We start from the raw sequence: 24,535 nt of genomic DNA, 5'->3' as shown, positions 1-24,535 counted from the left end.
CTGCAAAAGAGAGTAAAGAAAAGGGATGGTAACTGTCAGGAAAAGTAGTGTCTAGAGAACTGTTTTTGTTTTTTAAAGATAGCATTAAGGGCATGTTTGTATGCTCATGGAAACTATCCACTCAAGAACAACAGTTGATAACAGAGAAGGGAGAATTGCTGGGGAAAAGTCCTCAAGGTGGCAGTAAGGATGGTACATGGGGGATGAATTGGGTGCCTACCTTGACAGGAGAATGGCCAGTTCATTATGGTGCCCGTGGAGAAGGCAGAGAGTATAGGGTGGGTAAATGTGGGAGTGTGGGGTCTGGCCCGGTGGCGCAGCGGTTCACAGTACATGTTCTGCTTCAGCGGCCTGAGGTTCCCTGGTTCAGATCCTGGGTGCGGACATGGTGCTGCTTGACAAGCCATGCTGTGGTAGGAGTCCCACATATAAAGCAGAGGAAGATGGGCACGGATGTTAGCTCAGGGCCAGTCTTCCTCAGCAAAAAGAGGAGGATTGGCAGCAGATGTTAGTTCAGGGCTAATCTCCCTCAAAAAATAAATAAATAAATAAATAATAAAATAAATAGATATACCAATTAAAAAAAAGTGAGAGTGTGTGGGGGTTCTCTTCTGATGCTTCCATTTTCTCAGAGGAGAATGAGGATGGGGAAGGTGATTTGGGGGACTTAACAGACTAGGGACACACAGTAGGATTGCCTGGCAGCATTAAAAGCCCGTTAGAAGTCTGTGGTCGTGAATTTCAAGGAGTAAATGCCACCACACACCTTTGAGAAAAGTGCTTCCTGATAGTAGATGCCTCTTCTCTCCATTAAAAAAAAAAAGCCAAATACTAAAGGAAAACATGAGGTGGAATTATAAGAGAAGCCCAGTATTTCCTTACTTATCATTTCTATCACCACCTAGATTTCTAGAAGATAGCTTGCCTTATAGGGTTATTAATATTCCTAAATTGTTGACTATAAATCATGTTTTGCTAAATCAATTTTAAATGCCATTGTAGCCTGGGTTCCTCTAAGTAGCGGAACCTGGACAAGGGTTTATGACAATTAGTTTATTTTGAGGAGTAATCTCAAAGAGCAGGATTTGGTCCTGGGAAGAGTTAACGGGGAGGAAGGAAATTCAGTCCTAGCTTTGTTCAACAACTTGGTCACCACTGTGGCAGCTGGGACTTCATCCTACAGGGACTCTCCAAGAATGTGCCTTAAAATGTCTAATGGGGGGTAATTTCATTTTTCATCCACTTGCTCCCATCTCCCCCTGATCATGTGTTGCCCCACGGGGAGTTAAGTCCATCACAGAACCATGCCTGTGTCAGAATGCTCTGTGTTTCCTACAGATGAGATGAGGATGCAGCTGAAGCCCCATGAGGGTGGCTTGACCACAGTATCCCCAGTACCACACGGAAGGAGCTAAGTTTATCCTTGTCAAATACATGGTTTTCATAATTCGTCTTCCTGCTCCCTGTTTTCCATGCTGTGTGGCTCATCTCGCCCAGTGAAGCCACGTATTAAATGAGGAACTACTGGGGCTTTGGGAACTCACTGATGGACAAGACACAGTCCCTGCCCTCAAGTCTCGCAGTCTGTTAAGGAGCTTCCAGGTTCTTTTTATCCTGTGCGTGAGAGCCCCCCTTAAATCCTTTTTAAACAAAAGAATAACATGATGTGGTTTCTATATTAGAGGTGGACGGAGTCAATTAATGGCAGTGTTCTGGTTGTCTAATGCTGAGTGACAAACCACCCCAAAACTTAATGATTTAACACAATGATTGTCTGTTACCTCTCACAGTTCCTGTGGGTAGGAATTTAGAATCTGATGGCTATATGGCCTGTCTCCATCCCACTCAGCATCAGGAGGAAAGGCTCAAAGGCTGGGGGCTGGAATCATCTTAAGGCTTGCTCACCTGGTGCCTGGTTTGGGACACCTTGGCTCCTTGGACATGTCCCTGTCTCTGTGTGCCCTCTCCAAGTGGTCTGTCCAGCATGGAGGCATCAAGGGAACCAGACTTGCTATATAATAGCTCGGGCTCCCAAGGACTGTGTCCCAAGAGAGAAAGATCCAGAGGAAAGCTATATTGCCTTTTATGCCCTAGCCTTGGAAGTGACATAGAGGCACCTCTGCCTGGTCACAGGCCTGCCCAGATTGAAGAGGAGGGATTACAGACCCACCTCTTGATGGAGGAGTGTCAACATCACGCCATAAGAAGACGTGGGATGGGACATGTATGTTGATGCAGCCATCTCGGGGAAAATAACATCTCACAGGCAGTGTTATCATCACACTGACTGCCAACATTTATTGAGGTTCATGGAGGTGCTAAGTGCTGGATGTCTCATATTATTTAGCTGCTGGCAGGTACAGTTTATAAGGTAGCCCCCTTTTTACAGTGAGACAACTGAGACTTGGCAAAGTTAAGTATCTGGTGTAAGCTCACAAAGGATTTCTGTATTTAGTGGTAAAAGGGCAAATAGGAGTGAGGAGTAGGTGGGAGCCTTACTTACGGAGGGAAAACAGACCCGTGGTCCCTCTCCTGACTCCTCCTTCAGCAGCTACCGGACGGTTTTCCCCCACCCCTTCCCTCCTTCTTCTCCCCTCCAGTATCAGTATATTTTCATTTTGTTCAATTAAATTTCAGTTATGTTTCCCTACACCTTTTCTCCCCAACTGTGCATGTAAATCATTTTAGTTATGTTTTGTGTCTATGGGTTGATCTAGAAACATAAGTATTATGAAAGACACCCAAACTGATTTTAAAAAAAGTTCTGGATGGTAAACTATTGGTATGTTGGAAACTTTTATAAATAGAAAGGATACCTTTCCTTATACTGATAATTCTCAAACTTTTTTGCACCTAGAAGGCACCTCTGAGAATTCACCTAGGTTAGTGATTTTCAAAGGGGATTTTCCATCCTAGTAGGGAGGAAAGTACTGTAGTTTGCAAATGCCCCCTCCCTGACACTTCTTCCCTCCTGACCTGAGAATGGCTGGCCCATACTGCCCAGAAAGGCAGTAGCTCTGAAATCCTGTTCATTTTAAACCTCATTACTGAGCATCTTATGGACACTGTTGCTTAGTGTGTTTAATGAATGAATTCCATAAATGTAAACCTCCAAACTGCTGATGCTCCTCTGGTTTTCCCCTGCATCTAGGCATCCAGTTTTTAGAAATTAGAAGCATCTTTGGTTTTAGGGCCTTGCCTACGTGCCTAACAGAGCTAATAAATCAGTATCTGTTGTTTTGGCCTCACAGCACTGATTTAAACACAGACCTTCTGAGGAAGTAGAAACATTGTTCTCTTTGTCTGGATTCATATTGCCATTTAGAAAATAGTTCTTCAGGTTCTTCTCAAGATGATCCATTCATTCATTCAATAAATGTTGATTATATACTAAGTGCCAGACACTGGGGAGTCTAGAGCAGTGAACAGAGCAGCCAAGAAATGTCTGCCCTCATGGAGCTTACATTCTAATGGGTTGAGACAGTCAATATATGTATATGTGTGTTATTTGTCAGATGGAGAGAAATGCTATGGAGAAAAATCCTCCAGGGAAAGAGAATAGAAGTGTCAGATTATGTCACTCTACCCAATTATGTTCCCATGGCTTCCCTTCTTCTCTAAGTGGAAACCAGAGTCCTTACAGTGGCCCAGAAGGCCCTGCATGATCTGGCCCCTCGTCTTCCTGACCTCAGCACCCTCTCAGTTCTCAGCCACACTGGCCTCCTTGCTGTTCCTCTTTGCTGCTCCTTGGGCATGAGTATCGTTCCGGCTCATGGCACTCTCATTTCCCTCTACATAGCCATGCTTCCTTCAGATAACCTTAAGACTAACTCTTCATCTCTTTTTGTTCTTTGCCAGGATGTCACCTTCTCAGTGATGCCTTTCCTGACCGCCTTATTTTGAATTTCAGTCACCCTCCTTACCCACCACTAGCACTCATTACTCTCCAGGAGGTCACAGCCCAGCAGAGGAGGTGACCAGATGCTACTAGTTGGCACAACCATTGGCAGAGCAGCATCACTGGCTTTCTCTCCAGGGGATGGCCTGCCTGTGGGTTGGAGAGCCGTCTCTGTTTTTCAGTATTGCAGAGTTCTCAGTAAAGGCCATGCCTAGTGGCAGCACCATAGGAATCTCCCCGGCCTCTTCAGAAGCATGATCCAACCCTGAGCTTAATTAATGGGAATTCCCAGGATGGCATTTGCCTTTGTCACACCATGGATTAATAGCTCTTATGGATTGGATGTAGTCTCTTGAAATAGAAGGCCATCTTTCAGATGGATTATTTCTACCCCACGATTTTTGACTGTGTGTGTTTGGTATGTTTAGTCTGCTTCTCCTCCTTGGCAAGGCCATTCTTATTTTCCTTCTCTGGGAGATTTTTCTCTCTTTCATCACCCTCTGTGACTGCCTCATCTGAGTTCTCAGCTTTCAGTTTCATTGACTATGCTGACCTTTCATGTATTTCTTCAGAAACTGAAACTGCATCTCATACATAGCTGGTTTATATCTGCCTCATTCCCATTTTATTAAAAAGTTAGCTTTTTTCCCCCCTTGTCTCTACCATTTCCTGGTCTTACAGAATTAAAAGGAACATCCCTGCTTCCACAAACTTCCAGAGTCTGTGATTTTTGTGACATAATAAACCAAATTTAAAATGTAATTGTTACAGGCTGAATTCCCCAGGCAGCAGACTGAGATGGAGTTTAGCGTTCAGGATGTTTATTAGGAAGTCCTCTTTGAAGAGTGGGAAAGAAGGAAGGAGGCAGAAGGAGAAGTTGAGTGGTGGTATAGGCCCAATGACAACCTTCGTCGACCCCACAGGGAGCTCTGGAGCTAGAATGGCTCTTAAGAGTTGTCTTGACTTGGAGCAAGATGGCCAGGCCTTTATACTCCAGCATCGCTTATTGCATGTTGGTCACCTTGGGGGAGTGTGTGACCTTGGGCAAAGAGGATCTCTGCAGCTGAGGCCATCCTTGCAGAGGCCAATAGCACCCCCAGCAAGTGCTGCAAGAGGGCCTCACTGAAGGGGCATCTGGGCTGTGCCTCCTAGTTTCTTCCACATTCATGTAGGTGCAGTTCAGCTATGGCTCCAAGATATGATGCAGTGTTTTCGTTGAGAAGTCACCTCCATTGTCAGTTTTAGTTTGATATTGAAATTTGCTTTATTTCCTTGAAAGCATAGGATGGTAAAGCCTGAACAGGACATAGAGGTCCTCTGTCCAGCCCTCTTACTGAACAGAAGGAGAAACAGAATATTAGAGGAGTGGAAATCTCAGTTTGGTTTCCCCAGAAACAGACCCCAAGACAAGGATTTGAGAGTAAGCAGTTTGAGAGGTGCTCCCCAGAAATGTCAGTGGGGAAGTGGGCAAGGGGAACAGGGAAGAGAAGGAAGCCAATAAAGGTGCATTTTCAAGAGAATTACTGCTATGGGCACTTTGAGTTCAATCTTTTGAGGGAACTCAGGCCAACGGTCCACATGCTTGAGAATTATCCTACCCAGAGGGCAAGGAAGCTGAGATATTTGCCCAGCAACTTACCCCGTCCATCCTTGACAGAGGGCTGTTTCCTGGAGGAATTAATTTCCCTGCATTCCCAGGTCAGTCTGTGAGTGGGCCCAGACTATTCCCAGAGCCAGAGCAAAAGCCACAGGTGTTCACAGAAAGCTGCCTGTAGCATGTGGAGGTGAGCCTTGAGGACACAGGAGCAAGGGAGAGACAATGACCGTGTCTTCTACAGGGCATTGCCTAAAGTTGCACTAGAACTCAGGTGTCCTGACTACTGGCCAGGGCTCTTTACTCTGATTATTGAGCTTCTTCCAAGACTGTGCCCAAACCTGTTCTAAGTAATTTAGTGAGGAGAGTGAAGATGTAGAAAGAACAGGGATATAGTCCCTCTTTTTGAGAAGCAGCCTAATTGGAGGACCAAGTGCACATTCATGTCTGAAAGAACACAAGGGAAGATTTCATAAGCATTTGCTCAGTGTGTAGATGATGATGTACTGAAAGCTGTGCATCGCGTACGTCAGTGCTGAGGTGCTGCTGTAAAGGGCTGCTCCAGAAGGAAAGGTATTTTTCGTTTTTAAGAGATTTGAGTCTGTAACAGGGTCTCACTGGAAATTTTGCCTATGGATTGATGTGGACTCAGTGGTGAGATAGCATACTGGTTAAGAGTTGGGGGACCTTTGGAGAGCCGTTTGGTTTTACATCCTACTTCCATCACTCAGTGGTCATTGGACAGTGGGTAGATTAAGCCTCAGTTTCTTCTCCATGATATAGGACCAGTACTAGAATCTAATTCATAGGGCACATTCAGTGAAGCAATTGATGTAAGAGCATTTCACTGAGAGCCTGCCATGTATAAGGAATTTGATAAACATTAGCAATGGTCGTGATTATTGGTAGAGGAGAATGGTGAGTTCAGGTCAAGTGGGAGAATGATTAGGGCTTGAGATTCAAGGAGCAAAAGCAGAAATTCTGTGAGGTATAACTTCTGGGATGCTAGGGGAGTGATGGGGAAGGCTTTATGAAGGCGAGAAGGGCTGCCCACTCACCCGAGTTCTCATGGGAGCCTAGGTCCCCTCAAAGCAAAAGTTTATGGGGAAACCCAATATGTAAAAAAGATAAACAGAGCTAGTCGTTTGAAGGTAGAGTGAGAAACCAGGGTCCTATCTTCTCCCTCCTCCCTCAACCACCCACAGCCCCTGAGGGAATTCTGAGAAAGCCCAAAGCTGCAAGAACAAAAACAGTTTCTGTAGAAGGATTGTAAAAAGCTACTGCAACACCTCATTTGTGCTATATTGAGTTTATTTTCCAGAAAAACAGTTTTTCAGAAACTCATCTTGGATGAAATTTTGCTTAAGTTTGTTACTTTTTTGCCTTCTTAACAAGGCTGAATGAAAACCTTTTAATCTGTTCTTGATGATTTTTGATTATAGTAATGAACATTTAGTTATGGTTCTGTGCTTTAATGTGGTGATTAAACCTCAGAGGTTCTGAAGAGCTGGGACTGTTTACTTGTGCTGCGCTTTTTAAATTGTTACAAGAAGCAGCGTGGCATTGGGGGAAGGTTCTGGACTTGGGAGTCAGACTGTCCAAGTCCGTATCCCAGTCTTGCATCTTATTAGCATTGTGATCTTGGGCACGTACTTGACCTCTCTTTTTCTCAGTTTCTTCTTCTGTAAATTGGGAATAGTATACTTACCCCATAGGGTTATTGTGAGAAATAAGTGAGTTTTTATATGTTCATTGCTTAGAATAGTGCCTGCATATAAAAAGTGCCATACAAGTGCTATTATTATGAATTTTATCTGTTTTATAATTCTTCTGTCTTCCTCTTTCATGTAGCCTAGAAGGTAAGCCTATGGGCTCTGAAGCCAAACAATCTGGATTTGAATCCCAGCACCATTGTGATTTTGGGAAAGTTAATTTCTCTGTGATTCAGTTTATTCATCTGAAAGATGAGGCTAATATTACAAACTAGTTCACAGGATTGTTGTGAGGATTAAATAGAATAAAATTTGTAAAGCCCTTAGCACAGTATCTGGCACATTGTATCACAGTTATCATTGTTATTAATTATTAAGGCTCTAAATGCGGGATACTTTAACTGGAATGTAATACAGAGCCAGAGGTTTTAACTGTATTGACCCCTTAGAAGCCTTTAGAAAGTTCCTTCTCGTTACTTAATTGGTTTTCAGTTAGTAGGGGTTGTTAACTTATTGATCTTAAGTACTGAATATTTTCACTGTGCTTCGTAATATTGGAACAAGGAGTGGATGGGTGGAGGGGTTAACCATTTATGCTATATAATATGAAGCTTATTATCAAACTCTGACTCAGAACTTCTAGATGTATTTATGTTGAAGGAGTTAGATATTTTTTGGTTAAAAGGTTGACATGATTAGTGTTCATACAAGGGGATAGTTTTGAAGGAAGAAAAACAGTAAAGAAACGTATTGGTGAAAATGACTAGAAGCAACACAGGGTAGGCAGAAAATTTTCTGATACAGAAGAATAGACGCCAAACATGATAAAAAGCAAGCAAGCAAGCAAACTGATTTTGCAGCCTTGGTGGGAGGGATGTTCAGCCACCAGCCACCAGAGTACCGCTTGATGCTGAGCATTTTAAGGGCTAATTTAGGTCTCTGGAGCATGCCACAATCAAGACTAATCCATGCATGAGGGTTTCGTGTAACCAAAGTTTTGTTGCGTATCAGAGTGCTAAGAAAAATTATCCAGTGCTTGGAAATGAGGTACAAGGATGATTACATGCCCTTTCAGTGTTATACGGGAGCATTGTCAGGTGTATCCAGCCAAAGATCACATAATTCTCTAGGGAAATGAACCTTTTTTTTAACTTACTGTTTACTATTGATTAGGACTCAGCTTCTATGAAGTTAGATTTTAATTGTAGACTGATATCTTGCAAATGATTTCTGTCTCATAGAGAAGATAACCCGCAAAGTTTACAGTTTTATTGACCTATAGGTCATTAACCAGTTTTATATCTAAATTAGCAATCTTATTTCAGTATTCTGTCTTTTATCGACTACATATACTTCAAGTGTTTTTTGTACGCCACTGAACCAGATGTATCTTTCTGCTGGGTTCCTCATTAATTGACTTAAATAAATTTTTGAAACATGCTCAATTTATGTTTGTGTAAGAGTCCCATTTTTAGCTTCTTGAAAACTGTATCCCACCAAACGAACTACCTATTCATAGAAATTTCTTTTCTTCCTGTTTTATGCTTTCTTTAACATTTTTGTTTGCTTTCCGTGGTAATTTCAAAATTGAAGTATATTTTATAGGTATTTCATTCTTGTAGGAATTCTGTGAAGAACAGAAGCAAGTGTAGGTAGTTGAAAGTTTTAAACCTGATTGTCTTAGCCTAAGTTTAATTGTTGTGAGCGTAATTGTTTTAGTAAGACACATTTCGGAAATGAATGTTCTATCAGTGTAAGCTACTGTTAACGATTTTATACAGTTTTCATAATGCGATTGTGTAACTAGTTGCTATTTATTGTAGTTGATTGAGCTTGTGGAGCATGACATCAGAGACTGTAAAGATGTTCCATTTTATGTAACCAGAACTACAAATGAGATAGTGATAAAATTTAGAGACCATGTTTTTGAATAGTTATTTGCTTTTATCGTGAAATGTTTTAGAATTGTGAAGATAATGTTTAATTTGTATACATTTCTGTCCGTTGTTTGCTCCTCATAAAGTATTCTGACAAGCCTTGCAGTAGGGAAGAAAGCTATTTGTTAGGGATGTCTTAGACAGGATCCCAGCGTCAGATGATAAATAGAATTTATGACCTTTAAGGTCACTTGGATTGTTAAAGTTCTGTGATCCTAAAGTTGTCATGAAAAACTCTTTATATTAGTCCTTCCTCCGTTTGTTAGAGGTTTGGTCTCAACTGTTTTAGATATGCTTAACTAATTTACTTGCTAGATATTTATTTAATTAATACTTATTTCTTCTAGAAGGTAAGCTCCATGAGTACAGGGCGGTGTCTGCCTAATTCACCACTGTGTTCCAGGCACCTGGCTCAGTACCTGGTATGTCGTAGGCCCTCAACAAAATATTTCTGGGGTGACTGAATGACTCCATGCCCACTTTCACTCCATTATAACACAAGGAATGCATTTAGAACTTGATCATAGACAAATGATTGCAAATGCTGAGCGCGGTTGGATGTTTAATCCAGGGTTTTACCAAGCTGTGAGAATCACAGAGACAGAGCATATCCTTTAAGTACTCTTGTTAGTCATCTGTATTGAACTCTTCCATCCTCTGCAGCTTTTTTTTTTTTAATTAGCCTGTTTGGAAATTACCAAAACAGGGAATAAATTGATAGGAAATGAAATTTTCTATCCGGACAAACCCTTGGTTCTCAGAAGTTTTGGAAGATGATTAACATGAGCAGAAAATGCTAAGAGGGGTAGCCCACAGAATAAAACCACTAGTTGTACATAGCAAAAGGTGCACTGTTCTAATTCATTATTGCTCTGTCCTTTTTCTCTCTTCCTCAGACTCTTTCCCCTGGTAACTGCCTCAGTTTCTTTTCTGAAATTTGAGTACTTTTGGTATTGACTTGATCCTGTGTAGGCCACCAAGTCCAAGAAATGTAATAAACTCCCTTTATCTGGACACAATGTTGAAGTTTCCTTGGTGTTCAGGTTTTAGCTTCTTTCTCATAAAATGCCCAAAATGAAGATTTTCGTAAAATTCAGAGTGTGTATTGAGTGTATTTAAATTGAATATATACATGACAATTGTCTAGTAAATTTGTATTTTTTATCTATATAAACAACTTTTAAAAACTCTTGAGTAAACCAAATTATATGTAATACAGGTTTAGGGTCCTAGTTCTTCCACTCCAATGAGATTAAATCTATAAATATAATTATTTTTAAAGCACTAAATATATCTCTCTCTCGTTAGAGTCACTAAGTTGGGCAAAATCTTCACTTCTTTAATTCTCCATGTCATCCAGCACAGTTGCTCACAAATATTTTGAAAGAATGTTACTGAATTAATTTCCTTTTTTCTGAATTTCTAAATTGCTAGAAACTTTTAGTCTCTATACACTCAGCTCAGTAACAGGGTGCAAATATCTGCCAGCTGTCCCCACGTCAGCGGTGGCAGTCTAAATCCCTCACAAGCTGTGAGTTGGTCGAAGCGTACCTGCAGTCTCAGATCTCAGTATTACACCCGGCAGGGTTGTGTTCCAAATTCACTGTTAAACTCATTGTTATGAACTGAGCTCAAGGTACATTTTTTCCCTTTAGAAACAATGTTATTAAATATTATAAATGATGTGTTTCCCAGGCCAGCCCACACAACTCCTATCTGAACTGCAGTTGGTCATCCATCCATCCGTTCCTCCATCCATCAAATACCTAGAAAGTTCCTACTGTGTGCCACGCACCAGACTGTGTTCACAGTTAATAGAGGTGAAAGCTATGGCCTAATAACATTTTGGCAACCCCCATCAGCTTAGCAAAAATTGGCTTCTTAATCTTTTATCTGTAAATTAATCTCACAAATATTGATTGAGGAACTACTCTTTGCCAGGCTTTCTGCTTGTCACCAGGAATAAGAGTGAACAGGATGACCCCTGCCTTCAGGCTGCTTAACAGCAGAACTTGAAGAACAGCAGGTTTGCTGAAAGGAGAACGGAGAGCCAGGGACAGATGTTTTCTGAAGCACTTTCCAAGCATTTTCAAAGCCTTTTTTATGCTGATGGCAGTAATGCTTTATTGTGCCTCGGTCCCCTTCCAAACTTATCGTCCAGGAGGGGAGGATGACTTCTGTGAAAACCAGCACTGAAGGTTATAAATATAAGTCTTAAGCTTATCAGCTGTGAAAGGGCTCATATTATTTTTTAACTTCCCAAACCAAAGAGAACCTTTTTGAAACTTTCGAATGGGGGTTAAACGAGAGTGGAAGGGAGAAAGGAGTTAGGCAGGGGGCATTTCCTAGTATGCAGAAGAAATAACCTGCGATGGAACTAGCAGAAAGGGGGGAAACCTGCACGAGCCTTACACTGAGCAGAGCAAACGGGGCTGTTTCTCCACAGTGGTTCCTTCATTATGGGACTGTGTAGTTGGCTGTCCAGAGCAAACGGGACATTGGACAGATGGAAAAGGGGGAGGAAGCAATAAGCTTATCAGAATAAACGAGAAAGTCTTGATAATGGGCCAGGAGGGACTACATGACCTCTAATCTCTTCTCCTCCTTACTCTCTTCCTCAGTAGCCTGAGCACAGGATCCTGCCTCCGGACCTTTGCACATGCTATGCCCTTTGCCTGGCATACTCTTCCCCTACTTACCTGCACAGTTTAGTTCCTCAACTGGCCTCTGCTCAATGTGACCTGACTAGAGTCCTTCTCTGACCACCCTGTTTTAAATGACATTCCCCCTCAGTACCTCTCAGCTTTGTTTTTGTTTATAGCACTTATTACTGCCTGACATTGTTTATTTTCTTGTAAACTTTTTTTTTTTGGTGAGGAGGATTGGCCCTGAGCTAATACCTGTCCCAATCTTCCTCTTTTTGCTTGAAGAAGGGTGGCCCTGAGCTAACATCTGTGACCATCTTTCTCTATTTTGTATGTGGGATGCCTCCACAGCATGGCTTGAGGAGTGGTGTAGGTTTGCGCTGGGGTTCTGGGCCATGAACCCCGGTTGTTGAAGCCAAGTGCTCTGAACTTCACTACACCACTGGGCCAGCCCCTATTTTTTTTATTGTCTGTTTCCTTCTACTAGAATGTGAGCTCCATGAGAATAGGATCTTTGCTTCACTGCTCTAGTCCTGTTTTGAGAACACTTGCTGGCACGTTTAAGAAGGATTTAGGAGGTGTACTTTCAAAGAAGGGACTTTTAGCCTAGAAGGTGCTTTTTCCTAAAAATCTTTTTTTAAAGACGAATTTTTTCAGCCTGCCATTTTTACGTGTGTTCAATTTTAAGACCACTTTGGGTAGGGGAGGGTACAATTGTTAATGGTATTCTATACTATATTCCTCTACTAGGAAGTTGTGGGATGAGGGCCATTTCTTGCATTACTTTTAATCTTTCACTATTTCTGGTTTTTTTCTGTTTGCAACTTTTTATCTTGACAAATTCAAAATCTACAGAAAAGCTGCCAGAATAATTCAGTGAGCACTCATATACTTTTCACTTAGATTCACCATGTTAACATTTTGCCACATTTGATCTCTCTGAGTACATATTATTACACTTCTCACTGAACTATTTAAGAATTAGTTGCAGATATGACCCTTCACCTCTAAATACTTCAGTTTGTATCACCTACAAAGGAGATACAATTACCATATTCAGGAAATGTAATGGTGATACAATAGCATTATCTAATGTGCAACCCTGGCTCAATGATGTCCTTGACAGCAGTAACGTACTTTTAACAACAGGAAGGAAGTCTCAATCCAGGGAACAGTCCAGGATCACACATTCCATTTAGTTATCAAGCCTCTTTAATCTTTCTCAGTTTTTCTTTGTCTTTCATGATGTTAACATTTTTTTTAAAAGTACCGGCCATCTGTTTTGTAGACGGTCCCTCAGTGAGGGATTATTTTATGTTTCAGCATGATTAGAGTTATGCATTTTTGGCAGTAATATTACAGAGGTGATATTGTATCCTTCTAAGTGTGTCACCTCAGCAGGTACATGATGTCAGGTGGTCCCCTTACTAGTGATGTTAAATTTGGTCACTTAAGTAGAGTCCAACAGATTTCTCCACTCTAAAAGTACATTTTTCCCTTTGTAATTAATTCATAAATAATCTGTGGAGAGAGACTGCAAAACTGTGTAAATATCCTGCTCCCCAACAAACTTTCAGCTAACGGTTTTAGGATCCTTAGAGATTCTTGCCTGAATCCATTATAACAACGATGGTTGCAAAATGGTCATTTTCTAACTCTTTCATTGCTTATATATTTATAAGTTGGCATTCTGTTATAAAGAAGAGCCTCGGCTTTCCCCATTTGTTTTTTGTTTGTATGCTTGTTTTTTGTTTTTGTTTTCTTGGTGAGGAACATTATTCCTGAGCTAACGTCTGTGCCAATCTTCCTCTATTTTCTGTGTGGGACGCCGCCACAGCATGGCTTGGTGAGCACGCCTGGGATCCGAACCCGCGAACCCTAGGCCACCGATGCAGAGTATACGAACTCTGCACTGGGCAGGCCAGCCCTCTCCCCATTTGTTTTATTTGCTTGTTATAAATACGGACTCATGGATTCTTTTCTTGAAATTTCATGTGTTATAAGTTATAATCCATTACTATCTTTCATTTTTTGTTTTTAAAGATTTTATTTTTCCTTTTTCTCCCCAAAGCCCCCGGGTACATAACTGTGTATTTTTAGTTGTGGGTCCTTCTAGTTGTGGCATGTGGGATGCCACCTCAGCGTGGCCTGATGAGCGGTGCCATGTCTGGCCCAGGATCCAAACCGGCAAAAGCCTGGTCTGCTGAAGCAGAGTGCGCAAACTTAACCGCTTGGCCATGGGGCCAGCCCCACTATCTTTCATTTTGATGCTCAGATTATCCTAGAGTTGGCCTATCTAACTGCACTGATCCTTAGCATCTGGGGAGAGAAATACCTAATCCCAGGAGTAGGAAATATTTTTAGTACATTCACAGTACTTCTGAAATTTTAATTGCTTACAAATCACCTGGGGCCCCAGATTCTGCATTCCCAACAGGCTCCCTGGTGCTGCTGATGCTGACAGTCTGTGGACTGCAGTTGACATAGCGAAGGTGCTTGTAGGCTGATCTGGAAGACTTAAAATACTTCTTGCTCTCCCTGTATTAGTATGAAAAGTTCACCTCATTAACGTGGAAAAGACTGATCTTTTGAAGGGTGTATGAGCTCTGGTAGGCATGGAGGAGACAAGAGCTACACTCCAGCTACTTGATTCTGAGAAGTTATGATAATGAGGAACGCTGTATTCCCCTCACTCATGCTTACTTTTTCATTTCCCTAGAAATTCTGACCTTTCGGGGAACTGCTTCAGCTCCCAATACCTGGTATCAGGGGAAATAGTGACAACTTCAGTGGAGGGTGTGTCTCTACCAGCATTCTCTGTTACTCAGACCCAACTTTGATACCACGGGAAGTTAGGCAGTTTGAGCTTCTCTTCAAAAGAAAAATGTTCATGGGGCCAGCTGGTGGTGTAGTGGTTAAGTTCACACGCTGCGCTTTGGCAGCCTGGGGTTCACAGGTTCAGATCCTGGGAGCAGACCTAGCACCGCTCGTCAGGCCACGCTGTGGTGGCATCCCACTTAAAATAGAAGATTGGCACAGGTGTTAGCTCAGCAACAATCTTCCTCACACACACACACACACACACACACACACACACTCTCACGTATTTTGCTCTGGAAGAATTATGAGTTTCCTATCATTGGCAGATTTCAGTGACTTTTGGTCAAATAGTTTCCTTTTTTCCTTTTAAAGCCATTTCTAGACAGATTGTTGTTGGCGCTCTGGCCATCTGCAGTTTGTCTGCGACCATAACATTCATAGAAATTCCAAATGTGCATAGTATTTGTATTGATTAGTAATCTTATTTAATCTGTTTACATTTTTGTCAGCAATCCTTTTTTTTCTGACATAATTTCATTTACCCGTCTGTCATCTGACTTTTATATTTCCCCTTACTTCATTCTATTACTATTAAGAATGGATGGGGTCTTCCTTATGGAAGGAGAGAACTTTACAAGTGAGGGCATCCCTCTGTGGAGGTCTTAGAGGATGCATCAGAAATCAGAGGACACCTAATGTTATAGACTGAATGATTGTGTCTCCCCCAAATTCCTATGTGGAAATCCTCCCTCCCAATATGATGGTATTATGAGGTGGGCCTTCAGGAGGCAATTAGGACTGGGTGAAGCCGTGAGGGTGGAGTCCTCATGAAAGGCCTCATGAGAGAGCGTGTTTCCTCCGCTCTGCACCATGTGAGGATACGATGAGTAGTCTGCTGTCTACAGCTTGCAGGAGGGCTCTCACCAGAACCCACCGGTGCTGGCATGCTGATTTCAGACTTCCAGCCTCCAGAATTGTGAGAAATCACTTTGTGTTGTTTATAAGTCACCAGTTTATGGTGTTTTGTTATAGAAGCCTGAACTAAGACACCTGTTGATATAAAATCATATAGTCGTCCTAGCGGCTACTAGTAAGCATTGGGGGAATGAATGAATGTGGAACCAGTGTGCACATACCAACTCATTTAGCAGAATCCTAGAGAGTTCCAAAATGAAAGTGTTGTTTGTTGTTTGTTTGTTTGTTTTAATCGCTATCGTTTGTATCTTTTGCTGTTTCTGGCATTTAGCTAGACAGCTGAGCATGGTATTAGACTTGAATAAAGCTTGGGCACTTTCTGACTTACGAATGATTCATGACTCCATACGTTCCAGTGTGCTCATAGCTCCCCCTTCTTTCCAGAAGGCTGCCCCACCACCCTGCTGAGGGTGCTAGGCACTCTCACCCTTATTGCAGAGATCTCCCTGGTGCTAGAGCCCACTTCTCTGCCAGAGAGTGCTGTAGCTCTTGCGATCCCTTTCTTGGTCACAGCACGTACTTACATGCTCATTGAACTCTGTGGAGTTGGTAGGGGGTTTATTCTTCCTCTCTGAGTAATTATGTGTTTCAGAAGGGTGTTTAATATAGCCACACTATGAAAACATTACCTCTAAAAGCTAACCTGGAAATCTTCTCATCAGAGACATGAACAAGTAGAGACCTTTTAAGTTTTCTTTGTTGGAAGATGCCACCTGAAGATTTCTAACAGCAAACTGCATAATTGGCTTAGCCTGGTAAGAGGTGATTGTCCCACAGAGGTTCAGTGGTTGCTGTGGAAGCACAGGGCCTACAGAGCCTGTGATCTGTGTGGGCCACTGTCAGTGTACAGGGGCATGGCTGTGGCAGGGTGCCAGGCCCTGTGGAAAGCAGAAGGGCTGTCTCAGTGCCTCCAGTGCTAGCCACCTGGTACCAATTAGGCCACACCTGCTTTCTGCTGTTGGTCTCTCTCTCCCTTCTCTCTCCTGTGAGCTACTCTTAAAAAAAAAAATCACTGAAAACCAGAAATGTTTCAGATTCTGACTCAGATTTCTATGTATCTTAATAAGTTCTCAGAACTGTGTTTGAATTCTGGTGATACTAGTAAATGGGAGAGCAAGTCTCACCTCTTCTCGCATTCAAATATAGAAGAATATCTCATTCTGACATGGAACAGTTCTCAGACAGGTGGGCTGCTTCACAAAAACCTCCGTAGGACTATGACAGCATCCTTCACAGAGCCCCAAACAGTGTTTAACATGTAGGTACTAGGGAGTGTTTGTTAAATAAATGATCCAGAGCAAAAAGGACTGGCAACTGAGTGCATTTTATCTTCATTTCCCATCTTAGCAGCATTTTAAAAGCATCATTTTGATTCCAACAAACTTGGATCCCTCATTATATTTGCTATGCTTTGTTTAAACATTGCTCGAATGTCAGTCTCTGGCTGTTTATACACACACATATGCAGAGACTGACTTGCTATATCCAAACACAGAAATACCTGCTTAGTTGGCATGATTAGCTGGGGGAATTGGTTGTTAGGTTGAAGGATACACTGGAAGTTATGTGTGTCTTTAATGTTACCCAAAAAGTCTTGAGATGATTGCTTAGAGTGTTACTTCGTGACAGTGTGCCGCATTAATTTTACTGACTGTATTGCTGTAAAGGTTATTATGAATTCAGCCAGCATTTATTGAGTGTTTCCTAGGCTCACAGACCTGTCCTGGGCCCTGTCAGTCCCTGCCTTCAGCTTGTTTACCTTCTGACCGGATAGACTGCATAAACACACAACATCAATACCAGTAGTAAACCAGTTAAATATCAGGTGCACGAGTCTCCAGTAGTTCTCAGAAAAGAGAGACTCAAATGAGGTGGAAAGGTGGAAGAAGGAACAGTTTGGAGGCTGGAGAATTGCAGTTGGCCATAAGGGATGGTGAAGAGAAAGAGGGAGGGTATTCCATTTAGTAGGGAGCAGCATAAGCAAAGGCTAGAGGTTGGCATTTGCCACGTGTTTGAAGGACAGTGAGAAGCCTGGTCCAGCTGTGGAGCAGAGGTTTCAAGCTGAAAAGAGCAGAGATAAGGTGATAAAGTTTGTCTGGTGCCAGGCCCCAGAGGCGTTACACTGTCACGGAGCAGAGTGGTCTGGAAGGCGCTGCAGCAGCCCCAGGACTGTCCTGGTGCAGCTCTGCGAGGTCTACCCCTGCCTCCATCTGTCATGAGCTGTGGCCTCCTGGTTGTCATGCGAACTCTCTGTGCCACGGTTTCATTTGTAAAATGAGGACAGTGATTGTATCTATCTCACAGGGTTGCTGGAAGGAATAAGAGAAACAATCGCGGACAGCACAGCGCTGGGTGCTTGGTAGAGCTCCTTACGTCACTGGTTCTTAGGCAGGCAAGAGAAGCCATGGTGGCTGTGCTCTGGAAGGCTGACTGTGACATGCAGGTCAGGTTGAGTGAAGCTTGAGGAGGCTTTGTGGAGTTGCCTTTTGCCCGGATGGAGTTGAAGACAGGATTTTAGAGGTGTCGTCGGATTTCCAGCCTCTACGGGAAGGCGCAGGAAAGTGTGCAAGATTACGGGTTGAGCGAAGCCATTCTTTTTTCACTGCATCTCTATTTCACAGATTTTAGGAATGATCCTGCTTGACAGTCATTCAGAAGTGATTTGATCAGAGTAATTGGCAGTGTCCCTTAATAGCCGTGGAGAACTCCGATGCTGGTCAGTTAGAGGAAGTGAATTATTGGGCCAGAAATAACTGAAAGTTTGTTTGCTGGCTTTTTTTTTTTCTTGGTTAATATTTTATATTGTGTAACCAGAAGCTGCTGTGCTGACAGGGATGAGCTAGAGAATTGAATCTGAATAAATCAAAATGGAAAACAACTGGAAATATCCCTACAAGAACTGTCGTGTATAACTTCAGTAACTCATGCAAGCTAATTTTATTTGTTGTATTTACACTTTGGGTGGATAAGAAAATGGAGTGCAGCTCTCTATAAAAACAGGAATTCTGTTTCATACCTTTCCTTGAAGCTTTTCCTTCTTTTAACGATAATATTTTTAGCTGAAAGTAAGTTTAATTCATCTAGTAGAATGTTTGAATTTTTCTAAAGCTTTATGTCTTCTATCTTTGTAAAGATATGAATAAGTTGCACTTCAGTCCTATCTTCATGGTAGAAACTGGATGGAAAAAATTACAGCATGAGCATCACACCACACAAAGAATCTGCATCTTCAGAGGATAACATTACAAAACACTCACATTTTTATCACAGTTAAGTTTTACTTCCTAAGTGCTGCTTGTCTGTATTTTGATTCTGAATGTTATATGTGTTTCCACATATGGTATGGAGTGTTCTTATGTGCAATTTGAGTGGTTTCAAGGGTCAAAACTTATAAATGCTAATAGTTCTGGTCTGGCACTCCAGATACAATGCCGTGCATTTACTGACATCAACAGTTGTTCATTAGTCTGGATGATATTTGTGTCTTATAAAATGTAAAAGAGATAATCAGTTAAAAGTGTGACTGTAATGTTTGAAGAAATACACCTCTCTAGGTCTTAGTCTCTGCAGTCTTTAAAATATACCATGCATAGTGTACATATATGAATATGTGTATGTATGTATATATATGTGTCAAGTAATCAACGTAACAATTTGGCTATATCTAGCACAAATTAGGTCTATGCCAGATATTATAAGTATTAATCTCTATCAGAATTCCTTTGAAGTGATCCAAAAGAATATCTAGAATTAACTGCAGTATAAATTGATTTTAAAATAACCATATTCTGGCTTATACACTTGGAAATTACATTAGTATGAATGGGGATTCACTACTCCTCCCTTTCTGTTTAGTTCAGTCAACCACCCTCTGGATCCCTTTCCTTCCTTGTCTTCCCCAGATCCGAATGTAACCATCCTTAACTGTTTCTCAGCTGCCTTCCTACACCACACTTTATCTGCAGTTGTTTAGCCTTTTGGCCAGTCCCTTCATCTGTTTGTCCTGCTCCTTTGCCAGCACGGCTGTCTGCAAATCAGTACTACTAGAAATATTTTATCCAGTTCAACTGGGTTCTCAGTGCTCTTGTGCCTGGACAGAGTCTCCCTGATTTCCCATAGCCATGGTCCTAAATTTGATCAGTTTCCTTAAATTTTTTTACCCAGAGTTAGTTGAGTTGTAGTCCCTTCTTCTGGTGGAAACATCCTTGGAAGGATTTTCCCCTCCCCTACAATGCAGTTCTGGTGCTGCTGCTTCAATCTCTACCTGTGTTGTCCTAGGGCCATCTTCTCTCTGTGTGTCTGTGTCTTCACATGGCATTCTCCTTGTTCTTTTAAGGACACTAGTCCTATTGGACTAAGAGCCCAACTACTGTAGTATGACCTTGTTGTAACTTGATTATACCTTCAAAGACCTTATCTTCAAATCAGGTCACATTCATAGGTTCCAGGGGTTAGCATTTCAACATATTTTTGGGGGGGACACAATTCAACCCATAGCAGGCATTTAGAATAAATCTGTGCATATTAATACCTAATATTAAATATTAAAATAATGAAGTTAATGGACAAAGTATAGAAGTGTGAAACGTTCATATTGTTGTTGAGTATGGGTTTTATAAATGTCAACTTTAAAAAGCTAAATTCTATTTATTCAGTTTTATTAATGACTAGTTTATTGTTGGATACTTCTAAAGTTAATTATTTTATATGACATAAAGACTTCATACAAGCACTCATGCCTATGCGTATAAGTTCAGTTTCTAATTACAGAAATTCTTTTCCTTTTCCAGTAGAAATGAGTACTCCACTTAAAACTTCAGACTTCATTGGTAAAAAGGATTAACGAATAAATTGTTTAGGAAATACCGTAAAGGAAATGGTGATCTACTAATTTATGATCATCAAGTTCCAATTAATTTCCTTGTCGGTATTTGTGATAAGTGTCATCCTTCTAAAATTTTAGGAAGTGATATGTCATTGTAAGTTGTTATATCAAGAACAACAATTCTTGACAAAACTTCCTTTTTAAAAGCATAAGTGAATACAAGTAATTACCTCTCGTCCTTGGATTTTTGTGCAGTTTTCTCAATGTAGTAAATTAAAATGTCAATATTCAAGTGATCTAATAGCAAAGCCTCCTCTCTTGTAATTCAACCATGTAGATAGTGAATGGGCCTCAGTCTTGATGACTTGCCTGAAAAGTACTTTGAAACTCTTTTCCCTTGTTCACAGATTGTTCTTGTTTGCATATAACAGTCATCCAAAAAGCCAGAAGGGGAGCGTATCATCAGTACCTGTCAGCTGTGTCACTTTCTTCGTTTAGCATTCTAGAAATAGAAGCATCCTTCCTGCTCCTTAGACTGTCTGGCCAGGTCTGGTTCCCACACTTGCAGTATCCTTATTCAAATGTGTCCTCTCTTATTGCAGCTGCTGTCCTTCAAAAGAGATGGTATGGTGAACTCTCACCACCCTGTCATTCTGGGCTTCTTCTCAGACCAGGATCTAGTCTGCTGAGGCTGGCCACAGTGAGGCTGGAGTTGACATATACGCACACTCCAGCATGACTTCCCCAGGTCAGGCCTGCTTGCAGCACTGTCTGTAAGTATGTAAGCAGATAGCTTACCCCTCGAAGCCCTGTGTTTTCTCTTAGATGAGCACTTTAGAACCCCAGGTAGAATGGGAAAATACTTTCTCTTTAAATGTCACTAGATCTGTTTAATATCTTGAAGTCAGAGGTAAGAGACTAAGCCTGTTTTTTGGTAAACAGGAGAGAATGTTTTTGTTTAATATTCCTTTTTTCTTTGTTGGTAGACTTTCTCCATTGTGACATAGGAGAAAGACTAGATTATACAACCCTGTACAAGGAAGAATAAAAGTTTCTGACTCTCTGAGCTGTTTCATGATGATGATGATGGTATCACTACCTTCCAGAAGTTAAGCCACTATATTCTACTCATTGCCTGGAAAATAGAAATCATAGAGTTAGGTTAAGATGTTGCACTAGAAGTGTTCTGGTTTGAAACTGTCATCAAGAGCTTATTGGAATTGTAGAAATTATCAACCCTGGGATACAGGAAAATTTTTAATCGCTATCATCCATACATGTTCACAGGGATATTCTCAAGGTCACGAGTTGGCAAACTACAACCCAAGGGCCAAATCTGGCCCACTGCCATTTTCTTAAATAAAATTTTATTGGAATACAGCTACATCCATTTGTTTACATATTGTTCTGTCATTTTTTGCCATATATGAGCAGAGTTGAGTAGTTGCGACAGAAACCATATGGCCCACAAAAGACTAAAATTTTACTATCTAACCCATTACAGATAAAATTTGCTGACCCCTGCTCTAGGTGATGCTTCCAAATTGTACAACCATATAATTGAAGAACTTCAAAGCCCATTAGAGATTATGTATCCCAAGTCTAAAGTGATTTTATGGATGGGCAGATCAAGGCTCATGAAGTGACTTGCCGAAGGTCTTACTGTTTGCTGGTGATTTTCTTTTTCTTTTTTAAAAGGAAGATATTTTTCCAATAACTTTTTTTAAATTGTGATAAAATGTATGTAACATAAATGTTATCATTTAACCATTTTTAAGTGTACAGTTCAGTGGCATTAAGTACATTCATATTGTTATATGACCATCACCACCATCCATCTCCAGAACTTTTTCATCTTCCTGAACTGAAACTCTATATCCATTAAACAATAATTGTCTGTCTCCCCTCCCCCTAGTCCCTGGCAACCACCATCCTACTTTCTGTCTCTATGAATTGGACTACTCTAGATACCTCATGTAAGTGGAATCATACAGTATTTGTCTTTTTGTGACTAGCTTATCCATAACTTGTTTAATTGAAGGAAGTATGCTTTACAGAAACAGGGAAATTCTAGCCTTGTCCCTGCTGATCCAACACTTGGCTTGGCCCAGGGTGAGCTAGCTGATCAACTTTTCTTAATGTCCTCAGCTCTAAAATGGTACATTTTGGTATCTTTCTTTGAAGAATATACACAGTATCATGATATTGGTCAATTAAAGCAAAACAGGAAGATCCTAAAATTTACAGTGGAATTTGTTGTTGTTAGTGCCATCAAGTCGATTCCATCTCCTAGTGACCCTGTGTACAGCAGAGCAGAACCCTACCTGGTCTTTTTGTGCCATACTGTCACCTTTGGCGCTATATCAGACAGTGCTTCGCTGCTATTCATAGAGTTTTCATGGCCCATTTTTTTTGAAAGTGGATGGCCAGGACCTTCTTCCTAGTCTGTTTCAGTCTGGAAGCTCTGCTGAAACCTGTCCACCGTGGGTGACCCTGCTGATATTTGAAAAGCCAGTGGCATAGCTTTCAGCATCACAGCAACATGCAGCCATCACAGTATGACAACCGACAGACTGGTGGTGTGGTTCCCTGGCCAGGAAAGGAGCCTGGACCATGGCTGTGAGAACACCAGATCTTAACCAGTAGACCACCAGGGCTAGCTTTACAGTGAAATAGTCACAAAATATTAATTTTGAAGTTCAGGTTTTGCTTCCAGTATTTTTGTACAAGAGAGCACAAATTAATACTCAGAAAGTAAATTTGTGGGCATTGGAATTAGAGGGTAGACAAAGGATGATAATTCAGGTCTCATTACCACTCCTGGTAGGATCAGAGCACACTTCTCTGGCGACTAGTTCAGAGTTTGCCCAATTCTGTGTCTCCCTGCCCTACACAGTGGTGCCCACGCACTGCCCACATCTTGCCCTTTCCACTTCCCTTTTTTGTGCTCCTTGCTCATCGTTTTTCTGTTTTCATAAAGTTATTCCAGACAGGGTAGAATATAATAGATTATGTTTTAGTTTACGAAATATGTCACATTTCAGTCCTGCCTGCCTAAGACTATACCCAGCTCACTCGATTGGAGTTTTCAATGTTCATAAAACTCTTTAGACTTCTGTGTACATCCTATTTCTTAAGTTCGTCTTGAGATGAGTAATTTAAGCCATGATTTTCATATTTTACTCATTTACCACTTAGAGAGTAACCTTATTTAAAAATTCTTGTAGGGGGAGGAAGGGCACCTGGTATGGAAGTTAGGTGACTAACTGTTGCCTCCGTGTACATCCTAAAAGCAAATAAATTGTACTAAGGCGTTTGTTCTATTTGTTTATCACCATGCCTTAAATTGTGTCCTATGTTTCATTGTTGTTTTGTCCAAAGAGCAGGGAAGGATAAAGATATGAAATTCTTAAAATTAGTTCAGCTAGCATTTGTTTGCTTACTGTGTTTGAAGTGCATTACTTGTATCATCTCATAGAATCCTCTTGAAAACTCCTATGAGACGTGTACTTTTTTTTTTTTTTTGAGGAAGATTAGCCCTGAGCTAACTGCTGCCAATCGTCTTCTTTTTTCTGAGGAAGACTGGCCCTGAGCTAGCATCCGTGCCCATCTTCCTCTACTTTATATGTGGGATGCCTGCCACAGCATGGCTTGCCAAGCGGTGCCATGTCCACACCCAGGATCTGAACCGGTGAACCCCAGGCCGCCGAAGCAGAACGTGCGCACTTAACCACTGCACCACTGGGCCGGCCCTGAGACATGCACTTTTATTATATCCATTTAGGTGATGAGAAAACTGAGACACAGAATAGTTATTTGCCCTAGGACACATAGCCAGTAAGAGGTTGTGCCAGAATTTGAACCTGGGCTGTCTTGACTACAAAGTCAGATTTCATTTATTTGCTTGTTCATTTGTTCATTCATTCATTCATTCAGCAAATACTTAATGGCAGCCTACTATGTTTTAGGCTTGATTCTAATGATAAAAGCCTTGCCCTCATGGAGCTTATGCTCTGCTACCCACTTTCTATGCAGCCGTCTTGTATTCTCATTAGTCATCTAATCTAAGATGCTTTGATGCTGGTGCTTTTTTTTGACTTCTTATCAAAAGGTATCAAAGGAAGCTTTG

General features: G+C 41.3%; 1 protein-coding gene across 3 annotated transcripts in view; it reads left to right on the top strand.

Moving 5' to 3' along the window:
• PCGF5 (polycomb group ring finger 5) overlaps window positions 1-24,535 on the top strand; it is a 118,747-nt gene that overhangs the window by 21,300 nt on the left and 72,912 nt on the right. The window contains exon 2 of one of the 3 annotated variants that reach the window (XM_070487293.1): window positions 21,009-21,179. The exons of the other annotated variants lie outside the window; for them this stretch is intronic. The gene's annotated coding sequence lies outside the window, so the exon portion shown is untranslated. The remainder of the gene's footprint in view (window positions 1-21,008; window positions 21,180-24,535) is intronic. 3 annotated transcript variants of the gene reach the window in all.

The sequence above is a fragment of the Equus asinus genome, chromosome 2, assembly GCF_041296235.1.
Source record: "Equus asinus isolate D_3611 breed Donkey chromosome 2, EquAss-T2T_v2, whole genome shotgun sequence".
Lineage (NCBI taxonomy): Eukaryota > Metazoa > Chordata > Mammalia > Perissodactyla > Equidae > Equus > Equus asinus.
Note: the sequence above shows the minus strand (reverse complement) of the source record. Positions and strands in the feature narration are given on the sequence as shown.